The 5,368-nt window shown below is 54.4% G+C and overlaps 1 non-coding gene across 1 annotated transcript in view; it reads left to right on the top strand.

Annotated features, from left to right (window-relative positions):
• Positions 1 to 3,769: 3,769 nt before the first annotated feature.
• LOC121858520 overlaps positions 3,770 to 5,368 on the top strand; it is a 4,332-nt gene continuing 2,733 nt past the window's right edge. Inside the window, exon 1 of the ribosomal RNA XR_006087462.1 lies at positions 3,770 to 5,368. This exon is cut by the window's right edge and continues 2,733 nt beyond it. This is a non-coding gene — a ribosomal RNA (large subunit ribosomal RNA).

Here is a 5,368-nt window from a genome sequence, read left to right as displayed (position 1 = left end):
CGCCAACGTGCGGTCCCTCGCCCAATGTCGGCTGCCTCGCTGGAGCTGGGGCAAAGAGGAGCGGATAAGGGAGGAGATTGGCACACACGGTGGCGCTGCCGGCGCCGAGGATAGCAAGAGAAGGTGCAGTTAGATCTGATCATCTGGTTTGCTATTTCTCTAAGGCCAACGTGCGGTCCCTCGCCCAATGTCTTCTGCCTCTCTCTCAATCTCACTATTTTGGCCGCCGTGATAGGCGCCGCCAACAGCAGCAGCTACCTGGTTGATCCTGCCAGTAGTCATATGCTTGTCTCAAAGATTAAGCCATGCATGTGTAAGTACAAGCTGATTTAAGGCGAAACCGCGAATGGCTCATTAAATCAGCTATGTTTCATTGGATCTGTAAACCCACTTACTTGGATAACTGTGGCAATTCTAGAGCTAATACATGCAATTGGTCTCTGACCGCAAGGGAAGAGCGCTTTTATTAGTTCAAAACTGGTCGGGCCCCGGTCCGTAACCCACCTGTGGTGAATCTGAATAACTTCGGGCTGAGCGCACGGTCTCCGCACCGGCGCCGCTTCTTTCAAGTGTCTGCCTTATCAGCTTTCGATTGTAGGTTATGCGCCTACAATGGCTATAACGGGTAACGGGGAATCAGGGTTCGATTCCGAGGAGCTCGAGAACGGCTACCACATCTAAGGAAGGCAGCAGGCACGAATTACCCACTCCCGGCACCGGAGGTAGTGACGAAAAGAACATGTGAGTCTCATCCGAGGCCTCGCATCGAATGAGTATGCCTTAAATCCTTAACGAAAATCGCCGAGGGCAAGTCTGGTGCCAGCAGCCGCGGTAATTCCAGCCCAATAGCGTATATATTAAAGCTGTTGCGTTAAAAAGCTCGTAGTTGGATCTCAGTTCCGACTGACGGTGCACCGCCTGGTGGTTACTGTCATCACGCCCGAATACGCTTCAGCTGCTCGCACGGATGCCTTTGTCGAGTGTCCCGAGGGTCGAGAGCTTACTTTGAAAAAATTAGAGTGCTCAGGAAGTAGCTACTTTGAATGGCCTGATCGGTGATGCATGGAATACGGAATAGGACCTCGGTTCTATTTTTGTTGGTTTTCGGAACCAGAGGTAATGACTAATCGGAACAGGCGGGGCATTCAGACAAGTGACGCTAGAGGTGAAATTCTGACCGTCGCAAGACGTAGAACTACTGCGAAAGCGCATTTGCCATGATGTTTTCTATTAATCAAGAACGAAAGTTAGAGGTTCGAAGGCGACTGTTACCGCCCTAGTTCTAACCATAAACGATGCCAATTGAAGCGATCCGCCGGCGTTATTCCCATGACCCGGCGGGCAGCTTCCGGGAAACCAAAGTCTTGGGGTTCCGGGGGAAGTATGGTTGCAAAGCTGAAACTTAAAGGAATTGACGGAAGGGCACCACCAGGAGTGGAGCCTGCGGCTTAATTTGACTCAACACGGGAAACCTCACCAGGCCCAGACACCGGAAGGATTGACAGATTGAGAGCTCTTTCTCGATTCGGTGGGTGGTGGTGCATGGCCGTTCTTAGTTGGTGGAGCGATTTGTCTGGTTAATTCCGATAACGAACGAGACTCTGGCCTACTAAGTAGTCGACGGATTCCAGAAAGTCGGTGTCCAGTTCGCAACTTCTTCTTAGAGGGATAAGGCAATTTAGCCGCACGAGATTGAGTAACAGGTCTGTGATGCCCTTAGATGTTCTGGGTCAAGACGCTATTATTTAGTAAGGGATCGAATGAGTTTTCCCTCCGAGAGGAGCGCGGGTAACCTGTTCAAAGCCTTTCTTGATAGGGATTGGGAAGCAGTAATTGTTTCCCATGAACGAGGAATTCCCAGTAAGTGCAAGTCATCAGCTTGCGCTGACTACGTCCCTGCCCTTTGTACACACCGCCCGTCGCTACTACCGATTGAATGATTTAGTGAGGCCTTCGGACTGGCGCTCTTGGATTGTCGGCCCCGTTGCCCGCGAGGGTTTTCTGGGGTCGTCGCCTCGAGCTGACGGAAAGATGTCCAAACTTGATCATTTAGAGGAAGTAAAAGTCGTAACAAGGTTTCCGTAGGTGAACCTGCGGAAGGATCATTAACAGAGAGAAAGAGAACGGGGCGCTCTTAAAACTACTACTACTTCTCTCCTGATTTGGGCGGTCTCGGGCTCTGCTCTGGCAACTCCAGCAGCGAAAGAGGACAATCCCGGCCCCCGCACCAAAAATAGGTACCACCACGCTGTAGGTGGACCACACTCGGGCGAGAGCGCGAAGACCGGAGGAGGAGGACGGACGGGGCTTTGGACGGCTGCCCGTCCGTTCCTTACTACCGGCGAATAAGCCTCTTGACCCAAAAAGAGTGAAATTCAAGTGTCAAAAAACAACAACAAGCCGTCCGGCCAAACCCAAACCACAAACTTGGGCTATGTCTGTCAAACCCTTTCATTGAGACTCCACCTGTGATGGTTAGTCGCAAAAAGACCAAATGGCAAATACACAACTCTTAACGGGGGATCACTCGGCTCGTGGGTCGATGAAGACCGCAGCAAACTGCGTGTCGGTATGTGAATCGCAAGAATACCAGATACATCGGCTGCTGAACGCAGACAAGGCGGCGGCAGCCATGAGCTTGTCGCCACTTCTACGAGGCTTCCCAGCCGAAAAGCATCCATCGGCTATGCGAAGTTCGGTGCCTGCTGACTGTCTCCCCTGACACGAGGGTAACCCGAACCGAGCTTCCGCCTTGGGGTTTAATCGCCCGCGCCTTGCGCGAGGCGTGCCCTTAAAAACAAGCAAGCCTATCACTAGCAAGTCCATGGACTTGGCGCACCCACATTCAACCACAACAAAGCGACAGTTGTCGCCCTCGCAAATAACTGGAGGCGGCGCTCTTTTGCCTGCTGTCCACAGAGACACGAATGGCCGTCGGCCGCTCATGGCTGATGCTGCACATGTTCTAAGAGGCACTCCATCCCACGAAGAGGAAACGAAACCGGGTCGGATATCTTTTAAGTAAGCCCCGCCGGAATTTCGTCTATCACCTCGAAAAGAGTGCTTGGCATGCATTGCAGTGGAACCTAAATTGATGAGTGCGCCTGGGCCCGCAGTCTACCATGTAGTGGTGCAGGCAGAGAGATGAGAATGCTTGGGTGACGCCGTGCTCTTCCTCACGCGCTCCTCCACCCTCTCCCACGGTCAGACGCGGTGTGGGCGTTCTCTTTGAGAGTTCGCCACGAGTCCACGTCTATCTCATGACTGGGAGGGAGGCAGGGGGAGTTCTCTCTAAACGCGTTAAAGACGGTGTTGCGCCTCATAACGGCGCTCGCCGGGATAGAGCACTAGTTCTGCAGCCGGAAAGGCCGCTCACGCCAATTAATACTGCGACTCTCGCTCTCTTTCTCCGGATAAACAAGTGCCACTGCTGTGGCATGCGGGAACGGGGAAAGAGGTCAAAGTTTAAGCGGCAAAGGTGCGGCCGAGTAAGGGCGGAACACGAGCGTATATGCATTAAAACTGTGTGTGTATATGACTCTGCGAGAGATGTTCTGCTGGAACACTTTTCCTATTGGCTATTTACCACTCAATGAGAAGGAACGGAGTCAGGGGTGGGAGTGCCGGCGCCATGGCCGCTGGTACCCCCGCGACAAGCCCCTCAAACCTTCCTGCCTGGTAATGTCGGTGGTGAAGAAAGTCGGTGGCAGAGCGTCTTCCGCTCCGTGGTTGGGGAACTTGTTCCCCCTAAGGATGATGAGACCACGATCGACCTCGTAGTAGGAGAGAGCTACCCGCCAAATTTAAGCATATTAATAAGCGGAGGAAAAGAAACCAACAGGGATTCCCTTAGTAAGGGCGACTGAACTGGGAAAAGCCCAGCGCATAACCTCGATGTCTTCGGGCACGAGGGGTGTTGCGTTTCAGAGGGTCCAGCACGCCGTCCCATACCGTCTAAGTCAAGCTTGAAAGCGGCCACTGCCCATGGAGGGTGACAGGCCCGTATGGCGGCGCCCGTGAGGGTACAGATGGGACGGTCGGAAAGGGCCTCTCTGTAGAGTCGGGTTGCTTGAAAGTGCAGCCCAAAGCAGGTGGTAAACTCCATCTAAGGCTAAATATGACCACGAGACCGATAGCGAACAAGTACCGTGAGGGAAAGTTGAAAGAACTTTGAAGAGAGAGTTCAAGAGTACGTGAAACCGTTAAGAGCCAAACGGGTGGAAACTCGAAGGTCGAACTGAGGGGATTCAGCTCGTCGGCTGTCGGCTGGGTGGGGTGTTGTACCCTGAGCCAATCTAAAAATGTTTCTGGCGCGCCCCCACCACGCTTGGCGTCGGGCGATGATTTCGCCTCGTAGGTGGGTCACCGCGACCTGCCGTCAGACGTCGAAGGCCCGGTCGACTGGTACCTCGCCGCCGACTCTCAGCTCGTCTGGGGGGGAGACCCGCGACGGGGGGAACCACCGGTGTCCTGGCTGCCCTGGCGACGGTCGCCGAGAGCTTAGCCGCCGCTTTCAGCGGGGCGGTTTTGCTCGCTGTGCAAAGGTCGGTGATCCAATTCACCCGTCTTGAAACACGGACTAAGGAGTCTAACATGTGCAAGCCACGGGCTCACTAACCCAAAGGCGAAATGAGTGACGGGCGCCCGCAGCTGTAACAGGCTCCTCCGTGCGCTCTTGGGCCATCCCCGACCGGCTGCCTGCGGCCTCGCCCACGCCGCGACAAGCCGGGTGAGATACTTTCCCCCGTCTCTGGACGTTGCGTGTGGTGGAGGTCGTCAGGGCGATGGTCGAAGTTTAATTTCCCCTCATGGGAGGGGGGGGCGCTGGCCCGGGACTTGCCAAGACGCCGCGGTGCTGTCCGTCCCCGGAAGCGGGCCGTCGGTAAACGGCGGAGGCGCACCGGGGCAGGCTCGCGGGCAGTCGGCAAGCACCATGAGCATATATGTTGGGACCCGAAAGATGGTGAACTATGCCTGGCCAGGATGAAGCCAGAGGAAACTCTGGTGGAGGTCCGTAGCGATTCTGACGTGCAAATCGATCGTCGGAGCTGGGTATAGGGGCGAAAGACTAATCGAATCATCTAGTAGCTGGTTCCCTCCGAAGTTTTCCTCAGGATAGCTGGAACTCGCAGGGTGAATTTCATCCGGTAAAGCGAATGATTAGAGGTCTTGGGGACGAAACGTCCTCAACCTATTCTCAAACTTTAAATGGGTGAGATGCCGAGCTTGCTTGTAGGGATGAAGCTCCGGCGACTAATCTGAGTATCTAGTGGGCCACTTTTGGTAAGCAGAACTGGCGCTGGGGGATGAACCAAACGTCGAGTTAAGGGGCCTAAATGAATGCTCATTCAGATCCCATTGAAAGGCG

Source organism: Homarus americanus, unplaced genomic scaffold (assembly GCF_018991925.1).
Source record: "Homarus americanus isolate GMGI-L3 unplaced genomic scaffold, GMGI_Hamer_2.0 scaffold7510, whole genome shotgun sequence".
Classification (NCBI taxonomy): Eukaryota; Metazoa; Arthropoda; class Malacostraca; order Decapoda; family Nephropidae; genus Homarus; species Homarus americanus.
Note: the sequence above shows the minus strand (reverse complement) of the source record. Positions and strands in the feature narration are given on the sequence as shown.